The sequence below is a fragment of the Ictidomys tridecemlineatus genome, chromosome 7, assembly GCF_052094955.1.
Source record: "Ictidomys tridecemlineatus isolate mIctTri1 chromosome 7, mIctTri1.hap1, whole genome shotgun sequence".
Taxonomy (NCBI): Eukaryota; Metazoa; Chordata; class Mammalia; order Rodentia; family Sciuridae; genus Ictidomys; species Ictidomys tridecemlineatus.
In genome coordinates, this window is record NC_135483.1 from 65,349,110 (window position 1) to 65,366,803 (window position 17,694).

Here is a 17,694-nt window from a genome sequence, read left to right on the forward strand (position 1 = left end):
TGATGTTTGATCAGGAAACTGAAAATGACGATAAAATAAACATTTCTGCCAAGTCTGCAACAAATACAAAGTTCCTGAGGCCAAAGCAACATCAGCCTATGTGGAGGAAATGCCAAAAAGCCATCATGTGTGGACAGAGGGAGAGTGCATGAAATGATGACTCAAGAAATGTAAGAGGGTCAGAAATCCATCATATGGGACCTTGTCAGCCAAGCAAAGGACTCTGAATTGCATCCAGAGGGTGATAGTGAAGCTACATGGAAAACTATGGTATCACTGCCATTTCTAAAAGACTTTTTCTGGTTGTTGGATGGAAAACAGACTACTGTAAGAGGTCAGAGTTTTTTAAAAGGGGGAGGGGGAAGACTTTTAGAAAGCCAATTGAAGTACAGGAAAAATAATATGGCACTATTTTGGTACAGGATGGCAATTATGGGTGAGAAAAGGTTAGAGTTGGGATATACTTAGACCAATAGGAATCAGTGAAGGAATATAAATGGTGAATAATGACTATGAAAGGAAAGAGGCTTATCAAGGTGTTCTTTTTTTTTTTTTTTTACTAACAGTTTTGTGATATGTGGAAAGTTACTTTCACTTTTTGCCTATTATTATATTACTGTTATTACAGCATTTTAATAAACATTGATTAAAGGATTGGCTAAGAGCCAATCTTTGCTAAGTACTTAGACTATAAAATCATAACAAAAGCATTGTTCATGTAAATGAACAAAACACAACAAAACTAGAAGTTGTGGTCCAGTGTAATTTGTGCTAATAACTACAAGAAGAGAATATTTGGGCAGCAGATAGTAAATAATGTATATTAGATTGAGGTGTTCTCAAGTATTCCCAATAAAGATGAAATCAAAGCTCTATTTCAAAAGATACATTGAATAATGACTGGTGAGAGAGAGGGAGGGACATTGCAGGTGTCAGGAATACAGAAAAATAAAGCACAAGTGTGTCCCAACACACAGAGAGCTGCGGGCTCCCTTTAACTGGATGAAGGTTCTGTGTTGGATGTTGGCAAGTGATATGACTCAAGTGGAAGGCAGGGACAAGGTCATGAGGAGACGTGTTGAGAGAGCTAAGGGGTTTGACTTGTTCAGAGAGCTAAAGGGTTTGATTTCTTACTGAAGTTCATAAAGCCATTATAGGATTTAAATAAAGAACAATGATGAAATAGATTGGACAGGCAACTGGCCAAAGGTGAAAAACAAAATTCAGTGTGGATGCTTCACAGTAATCAAAAATAGGAATGGTAAGACTGATGACAGAAATGGAGAAAAGGAGGATTAGGTTCTCACTCTGCAGGAGGCAGGCACCATAGGGAGTGCTCTGTGGGAAAGGGGATGACATCAGTGAGTGGACACCAGAAGTCTAAGCAGATTACAGCTCAGATCTATTTTACGCCCAGTCAGGAAGTATTTTTCCAACCATGATACTTAGATACCTTGCCTATCTCCTGACTTCTCTGATACTCTTCCTGAGTCTCTGACCCTTTGTACTCTGGTTTCTCTTAGGTCATCATAAACTCTCTGACCTTTCTCTTCCCTTTGCAGTTCCTGCTTCTCCTTACCAGCAGTGTGTGGTAGAGTAAGAAGCAGTGGAGTAGACTTTACACCTCGTGCAGGATTAACCACTAACAAGATATTTGACTTTTGGCCAATTTTAACCTTAAAGAAATGTAAATTATTAATCAGAAGTTTATTGGACATTGTGAAAAATTAGAAACTTTAATTATGCCCAATTAATATATGATCATTTTTTGGGGGGGGGGAAATAAAATATAATAGTATATAGCATTAAAAGCCATGCTTTTAGATTATTTAATAATATAAAACGTGAATATCTTACATAAGTAGAAAGTTTATAAAATAGCATATTTGTCCTAAACTATAAACCAATAGACATATTACAGAAAAAGTAGAAAAGATGTCTAACAAAATATTAATGGATAACTCTATAAAAAGTGATTACAGATCATTTTTATTTTCTTCTGTGGTTTTTCTGTATCTTTTATATTTTCCGTAACAAAAAAATGAGCTAATATTATAATCAGCAAAAAATTAATTGACATGATATATGTTTTGCTCATCCCCAAGAACCATTTCAAACATAGTATAGATCAGATTAGGATATATCCAACTACAAATATCAGAAAACTTAAAATGTATTAAAGCGACTTCTTCTTCCACTTAGAATAAAGACACTCTGAGGATGGTGTTACTTCTATCCTAACAGTGAAAATGAGCCAGATAACCCAATACTTATAGCTATGTTGTCTTTTTAAGCTACCTATAGAAACTAGGAGGCAAAGAAATATAAATAACTAAAATCTAGAAAGTGATAAAGAGATCCATGATCCCTTTCATCATTGGAGAAACAGTGAGGGAGGACAGGGGTAAGGACATGTTATTGAAATTTTTAGAAAATTTTAAGTCAATATGGCAGAGCAGTTTAGAATCCAGTGGGCAGTAGCCACATATAGAAGCTGCTCCTTCTCATGAGCTCTTTCCCACAGGCACTCAGTAGGTTGTCACATAGAAGACTTAGAACAGAGCATAGGTCCTGAAGAAAGCAGAGGGCAGGGTAAGCAATCCTGTCCCCCACAGATTATGAAGCAGTGGCCCCCTTAAGTCTGAGGAGTGGTAGGAGATCTGAGAGAAACCATCTCCAGAAGGCCAGCATGAAAGACCAGCCAAGCCTGAGCACAGGGCCAGAGGACTGAGAGAAACCTCTCATGGACACACCAGTCCTTCACCAAATCTACCACTTCAGTCCTCCCTAACTTGGCATCTGGCAGCAGGGTGAATAGAGGTCTCCTAAGGCACAGAACCCTGGGGAAGAACTGGATTGCAGAGAACACCTCAGCTACTCTGCCAGCAGACAGCCTGCTCTGACCATGGTATGATCTCCAGGAAACAAAGCGAGCAATGGGTAGCAAATCACAAGGAGGGTCCTGAGTCCCCTGGCTGTTCAGCTCTTCAGCAATGCCACAGGAGAAGGTCCCATTTTTGAACTCTAATCTTTTAAAGTAATTGGTGAACTAAATGTAAGTGACACAACACTGCAGCCTCAATCATCAACAGATTAACTTGACTTGATTCCCAAACCTAGTGACCTGGAAGAAGAAAGAGAATACCTTTTTCTGGGTTTTACAGTAATGTATTTTAGAATTTGCTATTCTTTTAGAAGGATATATGATTTTGCATGTAATAAAAATTGATGCATATAAAAAGGAATATGACACATCATCAATAGAAGCAGAATCAAAAGTAGAATAGATATTGAAATTATGAGACAAGGACTTTAATTATGAAGAATGTGCTCAGTGAAAGTGGGAAAAGGGGACAAATAAGTTAACAGGGACAAAATTTCATCAGAATCATGGAAATCATAAAAAAGAGCCAAATAGAAAAGTGGAATTGAAAGTAACAATTTCAAAAATGAAAGGTTTATTTGATGAGTGATTAGTACTCTGGACACAGAAAGAAAACAACAAAGGATCTTGAAGACAACTCAATAGAAATTGTACAAAGTAGAACAGAGCAAAACAGTGTAACATGGTCCACACCAACCTGTACAAGACCCAGGCTCACAGTAGGCCCCGGGGGTCCATCTCTCTACCAGCAGGCACCTGCCAGAGCCCAGTCTCCAGCACAGGATCAACTAAGGTGAGAGCCCAGGCCCAGCCCAGATACACTTACATGGACTTGCACAGGAGCCAGGCCAGGGTAGGTCCGAGTTAGCCACCCCCCGCCCCACAACTGGGAGCCTAAACCTAACCCACTTGCATCTTGGGACACTGCAGTCATTGCCATAGCCTTCCCCACGCAATAGCCCCTAACTTTTTGACAACAGACAGGACCTAGAAAAAGCTACATCTCAGAGCAGGCATCCCAAAGAAAGTGGGAGGCCCACCCTTTCAGCCCCATCTCTGTAAGGCATTGTTTCCATCTTGGGTCACCTCAACTATTATCTCGAATTACCTCAGTTATTGCCACCACCACCATTAGTTATAGTAGCAAACATTGAGGGACACCAGCTGGGTCTGGAAGCTCAACATCAAGGTGAGGTACAGACAATCTGCATAGATTGTACAAGAATGTAGGGTAGAAACTGTAATATCTCAGATCCATGCTGAAAGAATGGAAGACACATAGACAATATGGGAAAACAAGGGAGGAAAGTGCCCCAAACAAACAAGGATACTGCAATAACAGAACCCATGGACAATGAAGTTGATGAAATGTACGAGAAGGAGTTCAGAAGGTTTATAATTAAAATAATCTGTGAATTAAATGACCTAAATGAGCAAATACAGGCAAAAATTGATCATCCCAACAAAGAGATAAGAGAGCAAATACAGCTAGCAAAAGATTATTTCAAGAGATAGAGACTGGGGAAAAAAACAGTCAGAAATACTTGAAATGAAGGATACAATAAACCAAATAAAAAACTGAATATAATGCATAACCAACAGACTAGATCACTTGGAAGAAGGAACGTCATATAATGAAGACAAAGTATACAATCAGGAAAATAAAGTTGATCACACAGTGAAGATAGTAAGAAACCATGAACAGGATATCCAAGAATTATGGGACAGCATCAAAAGACCAAATCTAAGAGTTATTGGGATAGAGGAAGGCACAGAGTTTCAAACCAAAGGAATGTACAATCTCTTCAAAGAGATAATATCAGAAAATTTCCCAAGCATGAAGAATTGGAAAACCGAATACAAGAGGCTTACAGGACACCTAATGTACAAAATTACAACAGATCTACACCAAGGTAAATTATAATGAAAATGCCTAGCATATAGAATTAGGATAGAATCTTAAAACTTCAAGAGAGGAATCAGATCACACATAGTGGGAGACAAATTCGTATCTCAGTAGATTTTTAAACCCAGACCCTCAAAGCCAGGAGATGGTGGAATAACATATATCAAGCTCTGAAAGAAAATGAATGCCTACCAAGAATCATATATCCAGCAAAACTAAGCTTTAGATTTGATGATGAAATAAAAGCTTTACATGATAAACAAAAGTTGAAAGAATTTACAACTAGAAAGCTTGCACCACAGAACATCCTCAGAACAATATTCCATAAAGAGGAAATGAAAAATGATGATGAAAACTAGCAGAGGAAGGTATTATACTAAAGGAAAATCTAATAAGAGGAGAAACCACATCACATTAAATACTGAAAATAAACAAAAGTGTCTGGGAATACAAATCATATCTCAATAATAACCCTGAATATTAATGGCCTAAACTCACCAATTAAAAGACATAGACTAGCAGATTGGATCAAAAAAAATAAAATAAAACAATATGCTCTCTCCAAGAGACTCATGTCACAGGAAAAGACATCCCCAGGCTGAAGGTGAAGGGTTGGGAAAATCATACCACTTACATGAACTGTGGAAGCAAGCAGGGGTTTCCATTCTCATATCAAATAAAGTAGACTTCAAGCTAAAGTCAATCAAAAAGGATAAAGAAAAAAAAAGGATAAAGAAGGACACTACACACTGCTCAAGGGAACCATACACCAATGAGATTTAACGATTATAAATATATAAGCCCCAAACAATGGAACATCTACATTCATCAAACAAACTCTTCTCAAGTTCAAGAGTCAAATAGACCACAACATAATAATTTCAGGTGACTTTAACACACCTTTTTCATCATTAGATAGATCTTCCAAACAAAAGCTGAACAAAGAAACTACAGAACTTAATAATATAATCAATAACTTAGACTTAACTGCCATATATAGAATATGTCATCCTTCAACGAGTGAATACAATTTCTTTTCAGCAGGACATGGGTCCTTCTCTAAAATAGACCATAGGTTATACCACAAAGCAACTCTTAGCAAATATAAAAGAGTAGAGATATACTCTGCATTTTATTAGATCATAATGGAATGAAATTAGAAATCAATGATAAAATAAGAAATAAAAGCTCCAACAGAGAAGACTAAATAATATGCTACTTAATGAACAATGGGTTGCAGAAGACATCAAGGAGGAGATTAAAAAATTCTTAGAGGTGAATGAGAACACAGATACAATGTATTGAAACCTCTGGGAAAATTCATTTAATAGAATTCATTCCTTAAAAGAAGAAAAAGTCAACAAATAAATGAGTTACCATTACACGTCAAAGCCCTAGAAAAAGAAGAACAAATCAAGCAGTAGAAGGCAAGAAATAATTAAAATTAGAGCTAAAATCAATGAAATGGAAACAAAAGAAACAATTTAAAAAACTGACAGAACAAAAAATTGGTTCTTTGAAAAAAATAAATAAAATTGACAGACCCTTATCCATGCTAATGAAAAGAGAGAGAAAACTCAAATTACCTACATGATGAAGAAGGAAATATCATGACAGACACTACAGAAATACAGAAGATAATTAGAAATGATTTTGAAAACTTATACTTCAATAAAATAGAAAATATCTAAGGCATCAATAAATTTCTAAAGTCAAATAATTTGCCCAAATTGAATCAGAATGATATACACAATTTAAACAGATCAATTTCAAGCATGAAATAGAAGATGCCATCAGAAGCCTACCAACCAAGAAAATCCCAGGACTGGATTGATGCACAGCTGAGTTCTACAAGACCTTTAAAGAAGAACTAATACCAATAATCTTCAATTTATTTCAGGAAATAGAAAAAAAGGGAGCACTTCCAAACTTATTCTATGAGGCCAATATCATCCTGATTCCAAAACCAGGCAAAGAGACATCAAAAAAGGAAAACTTTAGACCAATATCTCTAATGAACATAGATGCAAAAATTCTCAATAAAATTCTGGTAAATTGAATACAAAAACATATCAAAAAGATCGTGTACCACGATCAAATGGGATTCACTCAAGGGATGCAAAGTTGGTTCAACATATGGAAATACACATGTAATTCATCATATCAATAGTCTTAAAGATAAGAATCATATGATCAACTTAATAGATGCAGAAAAAGCATTTGACAAAATACATCACCCCTTCATGTTCAAAACACTAGAAAGATTAAGGAGAACAGGAACATATCTCAACATCATAAAGGCTATCTATGCTAAGCCCCAGATCAACATCATTCTAAATGGGTAAAAATTGAAGGCATTCCCTCTAAAAACTGGAACAAGACAGGAATGTCTTCTCTCACCACTTCTATTCAACATAGTTCTTGAGACACTGGCCAGAGCAATTAGACAGAGGAAAGAAATTAGAGGGATATGGATAGGAAAAGAAGAACTCAAATTGGCACTATTTGCTGATGACATGATTCTATACCTACAAGACCATAAATGTTCCACCAGAAAACTTCTAGAACTAGTAAGTGAATTAAGCAAAGTAGCAGGATATAAAATCAACACCCTTGCCCTGGACTTCAAGCAGGAGATGGCCTCTGCTGCATCCCCCTCCTTCCTGGAGAAGAGCTACAAGCTGCCCGATGGGCACCATTGGCAATGCGCAGTTCCATGTCCAGAGGCACTCTTCCAGCCCTCTTTCCTGGGTGTGGAATCCTCCAGCATCCACAAGACCACTTTCAACTGCATCATGAAGTGTGATGTCAACAACTGCAAGGACCTCTATGTCAACACTGTACTGTCAGGCGGCACCACCATGTACCCAGACATCAATGACAGGATGCAGAAGGAGACCACAGCCCTGGTCCCCAGCACCATGAAGATCAAGATGACTACTCCCCCTGAGCACAAATATTCAATGCCTTACTGTCCACCTTCCAGCAGATGTGGATCAGCAAGCAGGAGTATGATGAGTCAGCCCCTCCATTGTCCACCGCAAATGCTTCTAGATGGACTGAGCAGGTGCCAGGCACCTGCCGCATGAGCTGAATCTGAAGTATAAATTTGCTCTGGCAAATGTATACACCTCATGCTAGCCTCATGAAACTGGAATAAGCCTTTGAAAAGAAATTGTCCATGAAGCTTGTATCTAATGTCAGCACTGGAACGTTGCTGATTTTGACTGTTCCCTTGGTATATGTTTAGTGCTCTGTGCATATCTTTGATTTAAGCCCTTAGTCCATGTGGCTCAGTCACCTCTACCTGAGGTGAGAGTGTGCATAAAGGAGAAGTCTGTGGCTTAGCAAATCTGAAACCACAGAAGTGATCTGTGCAGAGTATTCATGTTTCAGCTGACAAACTTCCAGGATTTCTTGGGCTGGCAAGAGTTCCTGGGCCAGCTGTCACTTCTTGCGGGTCTAACAGGGTGGGAAAGTCCAAGCCTTAGGACCCAGTTTCTGTTCTTACCAATTTTCTCCCGCCTGACCACTATTGGTTATTACTTGCCTTGAGTTGGTAACGGTTTGCATTTACATCTGTAAATTTACGCATTTTAATTTATGTAAGGTTTTATTGTTCTCAATTCTTTACCAGAAGACAAATTTTTGTTTTTCTACTGTTATGTGAGAACATTAGGTCCCAGCAACACTTCATTGAGTAAGGAAAAATAAAGTGCTACAGTACAAAAAAAAAAATCATCACCCATAAATCAAAGGCATTTCTATATATCAGTGACAAATCCTCTGAAAGGGAAATGAGGAAAACTACCCCATTTACAAAAAAAAAAAAAAAAAAAAAAAAAAAAAACTTGGGAAGCAACAAAAGAGGAGGTGAAAGATCTATATAATGAAAATTATAGAACCATAAAGAAAGAAATCAAAGAAGACCTTAGAAAATGGAAAGATCTACCTTGTTCTTTGATAGGCAGACTAATATTATCAAAATGACCAAAAACACTATACAGATTTAATGCAATTTCAATCAAAATCTCAATGACATTCCTCGTAGAAATAGAAAAAGCAGTCATAAAATTCATCTGGAAAAATAAGAGACCCAGAATAGCTAAAGCAATCCTTAGCAGGAAGAGTGAAGCAGGCAACATCACTTTACCAGACCTTAAACTATAGTATAGAGCAATAGTAACAAAAACAGCATGGTATTGACACCAAAACAGACTGGTAAACCAATGGTATGTAATAGAGGACAATTACAATTATATTAGACAAAGGTGCCAAAAGCATGCATTGAAGAAAAGATAGCCTCTTCAACAAGTGGTTCTGGGAAAACTGGAAATCCATATGCAACAAAATGAAATTAAACCCCTATCTCTCACCATGCACAAAACTCAACTCAAGGATCAAGAACCTAGGAATAAAACCAGAGATGTAAATCATAATTAGATGCATCTAATAGAAGAAAAAGTAGGCCCTAATCTCCATCATGTGGTATTAGGCCCCAACTTCCTAAATAAGACTCTGTTGGCACAAGAATTAAAATCAAGAATCAATAAATGTGATAGACCCAAACTAAAAAGCTTCTTCTCAGCAAAACAAAAATCTGTGAGGTGAATAGACAGCCTAGATCTTGGGAGCAAATCTTTACCCCTCACACATCAGATACAACACTAATCTCTAGGGTATATGAAGAACTCAAAAAGCTAAGCACCATAAAAAAAAAATAACCCAACCAATAAATGGGCCAAGGATCTGAACAGACACTTCTCAGAACGTGATGTACAATCAATCAACAAATATATGAAAAAAAATGTTCATTATCTCTAGCAGAGAAATGCAAATCAAAACTACTTTCATCTCACTCCAGTCATAATGGCAGCTATTAGGAAGACAAACAACAATAAATGTTAGTGATGATGTCAGGAAAAAGGTACATTCATACATTGCTGGTGGGACTGGAAATTGGTGCAGACAATGTGGAAAGCAGTATGGAGATTTCTTGGAAAACTGGGAATGGAACCACCATTTGACCCAGCTTTCCCTCTCCTCGGTCTATACCCAAAGGACTTAAAAACAGCATATTACAGGGACACAGCCACATCAATGTTTATAGCAGCACAATTCACAATAGCTAAACTGTGGAACCAACCTAGATGCCCTTCAGTAGATGAATGGATTAAAAAAAATGTGGCACATATACACAATGGAATTTTACTCAGCACTAAAAGAGAATAAAATCATTGCATTTGAAGGTCAATGGATGGAGTTAGAGAATATAAGGCTAAGTGAAGTTAGCCAATCCCAGAAACCCAAATGCTGAATATTTTCTCTGATATAAGGAGGCTGATTCATAGTGGAGTAGGGATGGGGAGCAAGGGAGGAATAGAGGAACTCTAGACAGGGCAGAGAGGTGAGAGTGGAAGAGAGGGAGTATGGGGTCAGAAATGATGGTGGAATGTGATAGTCATTATTATCCAAAGTACATGTATGAAGACACGAATTGGTGTGAATATACTTTGTATACAACCAGAGATATGAAAAATTGTGCTCTATATGTGTAAAAAGAATTGTGATGCATCCTGCTTCATATATAAACAAAAAATTTTATTTAAAAAATTTTAAAATTATATAAATGAAGCACATGGCAATAGTATTAAAAACTACATGTTATTAATATGAGGAATAAAAAGGCATGATAAATACAATAAAAAACAGTATAACATGAATAATTGGAGTCACAGAAGGAAAGAAGAGAGCAGATCATCTAGAAAGAATATTTGAAGAGAGAATAGCCAAGAATTTGTTGAAGCAGATAAAATGCATCTACCACAATCCACAAATATATCTACCTATGAATTTAAAGAAGGATAAATACCAAGAAACTCTACCTAGACTTATTATAACAAAACTGCTAAAATCCAGTCATCCAAAAAGTTAAATGACATATTCAGAAAAAAGAATGTGTTACCTCATTTCATCAGAGGAATGGGGATACACTAGTTCAGCATCCCACACATATGACAAAAACCCAAATCTTCCTTCTTTTACATGTTCTGTGAATATTCTGCTCTCTTTGTAGTCAAAGATGTTTACCTATGCACCAAGAAGCACATCATTGCATATATCCAGAGACCATACCCTTTCTGTAAGGTAATAAAACATTCCCAGAACCTGGAATACTGATCCTTTCTGCTATAATTGTATCACAGTACATTCCTAAACAAATCAACAGCAAAAAATGAAAAAATAATTATGATTAGCTTATACTAATTAATATTCATCTTTGAAGCCCCCTTGAAGTGGTACTTCATATCATGGACATTCATATCCTTGCCAAAATAAGAGTTCTTTGCCCATGAAGAAAAAAGTAGAATATTATCATTGGATAGAAAACAAGGAGTGTTCTAGTAAAATAGAACTTAAAGATGCAGTAGGAAACCATTTCATATTTCAACATGGAAAAAATAATTATAATCTTAAATTTTACAATTGAATCCCTAATGATTTCACTGCATCCTTGAGTAGCTCATCCACTATGAGACTATTCATGTATTCTTAGATTTCATTCTACAATATGTACTTTTTTGTTAGGGATGCTGAATAGGCAGTTTCTGCTCTCAGAGCTTGCTCTTTTGAAGGGAAACATAGACCTATAATAAATGGGTGCTATTGAAAGTATGACAGAGTATGATCTGACTTTGGATCCTTTACTTACTAGCTAAAATACCTTGAACCAGTTGGCTAATCTCCCTAAGCATCACAGGATCTGCAGTAGTTAAAGGATATAATACATATCATTTTCATTGCAGTCAAATGGTGGTGAATTCTAAATATATAATCCATGAACTATTAAAGAAAAGTTCTTAATAAGCCAGGCACAGTGGGACATACCTGTAGTCCCAGTAACACAGGGAGCTGAGGCAGGAGGATTGTAAGTTCAAGTCAAATCACAGTGACTTAGGTCCTGCCTCAAAGTAAAATAAAGAGCTAGGGATTTTATGCAGTGGTAGAGCAACCCTGCAATTCTCACTACTAGGGGTCTGGGAGAGAAATGTAGAAAAATAAAAATGCTCAATAAACCATTAGTAGTCATCATTATTGATTATTACTATGTTTACAAAGTTTAGTAGTTACATTAGTCAGCTTTGTATTTCTGTGAACAAAATATCCAACAAGAACTATTTAGAGAAGGAAAAGTTTATCTGGGCTCATGGTTTCAGAAGTCTCAGTCCATGGTGGGTTATCTCCATTACTCTGGGCTCAAGTGAGATAACACATCCTGGAAGAATAGTGTGGCAGAGAAGCACTGCTCACTTCTTGGTGGGCGGAATCAGGAGAGGAAGATGAGACTGCAATGAAAATTATCCCTTCGAGGGCATGCCCCTAGAGCTGACACATATATCCACTTACCACCAAGTCCATCTTAATTAGAATGGACTGATTAGGCCACAGCTCTCATAATCCAATGTTTTCACCTCCAAATGCTCCAGCATAAGAACTGGAGCTTTTGAGGAATATCTCATATCTAACCCATAAAAGTAGGTCTGCATAGGAGATATTAATAATGCCATGCAGCATCAGCTCATGAAATACTGGACCCTCTGGGATCATGGATAGTTCGTCACATATTGAAGGAGGGGCTGGATTTGCACTTAAAGGCATTTGTGGAAGAGTGACAATGATGAAAAAAGAATGTGGAAGCAATAAAATCAAAGGAAAGGAATCCTGAAAAGGGAAATAAACCTACATACAGGCTTTATAATTGGAGTTTAGGTTTGGGGGGTAAAATGTTCTCAAATACTATGGTGAAGCTTGAAGAATCAAATTTGGCCTGACATTGCCACATTACTTTGAATCCCTAAATCCCTATCTAGAGTAATACAACCGAACTTGGTATGTAAATGAACTATATCTTGAGAGTATATTCTAGGAACTGGCGATGTATTTCAGTTGTAGAGTGAAGGCTTAGCATACCCAAGGCCCTGGTTTTGATCTCCAGCCATACATACACACACACACACACACACACACACACACACACACACACACACACCCCAAACAAACAAAAATCTCACATATTCTCGTAACAAATACTTGAACTCCAACCACTCAAAGCAGCCAAGCTGGAATCAAAGGTTGCCATATAAAACAAAAGCCTTATCACATCCTCTCCGAATAAGGAAAATACCCAGCTGCAACCAATCAAGCTTTCTTCTGTGGACACATTCTGTTTTCATCTATACATACTCCTTGCCCACTTTGTGAGGTGGAGCTGAACCTTACCTGGTACTGAGAGTTCCCCAATTCATGAATCATTCTTTCTTCAAATAAACCATGTTATACTTAATATCTCTAAAGATATTTTTAAGTATATATATATTTTTAGTTGTAGATGGACAAATACCTTTATTTTGTTTATTTACTTATATGTGATACTGAGGATCAAACCCAGGGCCCTGCATATGCTAGGCAAGTACTCTACCACTGAGCCACAACCTCCACATCCTAAAGGTACTTTTTAACAGATGTGAATATAAGGTATAAGATTTAATTTTATTGACAATGGGGAATCATTAAAGGATTTTAAACGATAAGTTAGCAATACCAGATGCTATTTCCAAAGGTCATTATGGCAATAGTAGGAGCAGATGGACACTGGGAAGGAGACCATGAAATACAATGTTCCAGAGAGATTTGTTGACATGGAAGGCTTCCGAAAATCCAGTTGACAAATGCTGAAAGCCTAGTCTAAGACCTTATTAAGAATGGCTGGTCTGGGTGCAGTGGTAGATGCCTGTAATCCCAGAGGCTGAGACAGGAGGATTGCAAGTTCAAAACCAGCCTCAATAAAAAATGAGGCTGTAAGCAATTTATTGAAACCCTGTCTCTAAATAAAATATAAAAGGCTGTGGGTCAGTGATGGAGTGCTCCTGAGTTCAATCCCTGATACAAAAACACACAAAAAAAGAATGGTGTAAAATAGAAAGTAGGTATGAGATATTATAGAAAATCTTAGTTCATAGGAGAATGATCAATTTGAATGCTCTACAGTTTGAAGTTTATCATTAAAAGCTGAAATTGTATTGTTATATTGTATACATGCATGAATATGTAATATGAATTCCACTATTAGTATAAACATAATGCATCAATATAAATATTGAAAAGCTATTAAATGACTTTTAAGCAGACAGCAATACAAAAATAGTAGTCAATAAAATGTCATAAAGCAGTATTTCTGCAAAATGCACTTGGATTATTAGAAAAATCATTTGAAAGATTACTGTTTGTAGCCAGTAGGTACTATTAAGCTACTTAAAACCTGCTTGAATGTTTAAGCAAGATAAATATTTCCTTCTAGAGTAACAGAGCACTTTTACATACTTTATTAACTTAATTAAGAAGTCTTTTTCTTTAACACACGTGTATGCTAAAGCTCAATTCAATCCTGGTTAAACTAATAGACAATATAAATTAGCAGATTGTAAAGTAATGAGATTTAAAAATATCTACTTTTAATCTCTCAGTGAAATGTAAATTTCTCTTATATTTTTTCCTCTGGAGATAAAATGAAATTACTTTAACCTTATATTTAGGATGTGATTTTAATGGAGAATACATGTAAGTATATTATGCATTTGCCACTTAAATTATAAATGAATTAACATTTCCTTCTGAAAAAAAATCATTCCCCATTAATTCTTGTGTATTGACAATACCCAGTATCCCTCTTCCGTGTCTTTTCCAATCAGTTTAGAGAACCCTGTCAGGGTTATTCATTAATCCTCACTCCTTATAAAGAAAATATAAGCTTTATCCCCATTTCCCAGATAATTTCTTTATTTAGACAAAATTCCCTAATACATAATGCCATTCAAAAGCAGTTTTTATATAAACTTCATTGCATGTGCTCTTGGCTGTCAGTTATAAAAATGAAAAACTTTTCTGGTTTCTATACTTTTATGCAATTTTGCTCAAAATGCATTCTTTCTGGTTTCTATACTTTTATGCAATTTTGCTCAAAAATTCAGACCATTTTGGGTAATTTAGCTAGGTGACTTACCAAGTATATTATAATGTTTATGATATTATCATAGTCTGACTACTTTATTGGAGGATTATACTCTTGGGATTATTTTGTCCTTAGCAATCAAAAGTATGTATGTGTGTGTGTGTGTGTGTGTGTGTGTGTGTGTGTGTGTGTGTGTGTATAAAGTGAACTAGTTAAAAAGAGCTTTAAACCAGTAACAGAGCTCTACTTCTTTAGGTAGTTCATCAGAAAGCTTTCTGTATTCACTTGTACTTGCCTAAATTCTAAATTAGAGAATACAACCCATGGATCTACTTAAAGAATTCTGTGTGAATGAATGCAGAAATATTTCTGAAGAAAATGAATGAAAGAAAACACTCTATTTGAAAACCATGAGGTTGAGTGCTTCCGTTAGATTTTCTACTGGTTGTTACTAACATATAAAGAATAATTTCTGAACTTCTACATTTAGCAATACCTCACAATTTGGTTTCCTTGGATATACTAATTTCTGATCCTTACAAAGTGTTCTAGGTTAACCTAGATAGCAACAAAATTTCTTTCAGACACTACAATTTCCTCTTTGCTTTTTTTTTTCCATACACAGCAAAGCTAATGCTGTCCATTAAGGTGAATTGATTATATATGAATCCTAGATACACATATCTAAAGAACATCAACAACAACAATAATAACAAACAAAACAAAACAAAACAAAAAAACTTTCAAGTTACTTCCCTGTGCCAATTGTAGTTATTTAGGAAGTCACTTAAACCCTCTACCGGAAAGGCCACTCCATTTCTCAAAACCAAGTATCTAAACACCAAAATCAGTTATTTATAAGTGATATTATCTCTGTTAATTTAAAACCACTAGAACAACCAAGTCAAAGTAAGAATAACATATAAGAAGATGATATATGTCTGTATGCATATATAAATACATAATTTAAAAGTGGTGAATTAATGTTGGAACATTGGTAGAACTGTTAGATATTCCAAGACTCTGCTGTTTGCATCCAAATCTGAGATTGCAATTGGGTTTGTGTTCTTGATATGTTAGTAGTAGAGCCCAGTGTCTGCATGTTCTATTAGAAGATTGAAACTCTGGTATTACCCAGGCTACAAATCCATGCATAACTTTATTTGACGGGTACTCACAGCTTATTAATTTACTGCCTGCTTTTCTTTCTCCATGAGCACAGCATCTTCCTTCATTCAGACTGGACCCCAGGATCCTGGCACATTATTTATCCAAGAGTGTAAATTCCCATTTGGCCAATGCAGAGTTGCCCTTGGAATCCACATCTCTGGCCACAGTTGTGTTTATCCTTAGCATCTGGTTTCAGTTATCTTTTTTGTGCCATTTTGGACTGTGATCCATTTGTTTCATTTACTAAGTTTCCTATTGTGGAGTGGAACAGGGACATGAAGAGGTGGCATAATGTGGTGAGTCTCGGCCACATTCCTAGCCCTGTGGCATTTAATTACTACACTTTGTTTGCCAACTATTTCTTGGCATCTAATTTAATTTGGGGACCTGCCTAAGCATTTAATTGAACTTGGAGAACTCCTTTCAAATATTTATACCCACTTTCTCTTTCTCCTCCTGCTACATTACAATGATACTGTACCACATTTTAGATCAGATCCACTTTTGTTTTATTCTAAAATGTTTGCGATTTCTCTTTTTCTATCAAGTGTATTGCCTCATGACCCTAATCCTAGTAAGACTTTATTTTTTTAAAAACAGTTTGCTCTATTTTTCTCCTAAATGTTTCCTCCCTCATTATAGCAGAAGAATTTCACGAGTTCTCTGTCTATGCAGTTTTTAATTCCCTCATTTTATTCAACTATATCTCACCCTTCTGATAATTTTATTGTGTAAAAATAAACAACACAAAGAAAAAGAACAATGGATTTATTATATATATCACAGCCACAGAAGCTTCAATATTCTGGCTACTACTTCACCTCCTCAGTTATTTTACTCTCTAAGTTTCCTTTAATAAGCTCTTGAAAGTCAGCAGCATCTAAATTTGTTGCCTATTGTTTTCTCAATTTATCAGTATCCTCCTGGCTTATGTCCTTCTTCAATCAGCTTCTGTGTTACAAGACACCATTTTAACTAGCCTTTTGTTGGTGCTCTCAAGTCCATATCAGTTTGCCCTTCTGTAACTGCCCCATTTAAATCCCAGTGTTGGAAGAATCCATTCATCTCTCTTCTTCACTCTGAAACAAACAGAGCAACTAATGTGTGGGGAAAGTCCACATCAGTAACCCAATCTATATTTACATGTGGTTTTCAACCCCCTTTGGGACTGCAATACCATTCATCTATATATACTTGATCTTCCTTCTTTACCTCTCTTATTGTTCCCATTGACTTTTTCAAGACATTCTTAAGCTCCCCAAACCAGAGAAGCAATCCTTTCTATCAGACTCTCAGCTGGGGACTTTCCCTACCAACCACCAAATCTTGATGTTAGTATTGGATAAATAATGGTTTTATTCACAACATTTGTAGTAAGGTAAAAGTGTGGATTAATGAAAATATTGCAAGCCAAATGAATATAATATACAATCTAGAAATAAATTCAGTAGTAACATAAGAAATTATTCAAATTACTGAGGAAATGGATTATTCAATCATAATATTGAAACAATCATTTTATCATTTGGGAAAAAGTAAAACCAGATCTTCGCTTCCTTACTTATATCTAACAACAATCACAACAAGAACATGATAGTAATAATGCCCGTTGAATATATGAAACCATTTACTTACTCATAGGAAACAATGTTTAGATATTTGAAAAGATATCTAAAAGATATCTAGAAGAAATAATAAAATATATCTAAAGTCCAGAGATAGGCT

General features: G+C 36.1%; 1 long non-coding RNA gene across 17 annotated transcripts in view; it reads right to left on the reverse strand.

Moving 5' to 3' along the window:
- Window positions 1-17,694, reverse strand: part of LOC110597889 (uncharacterized) — a 437,292-nt gene that overhangs the window by 100,215 nt on the left and 319,383 nt on the right. The gene's annotated exons all lie outside the window — the stretch shown is intronic.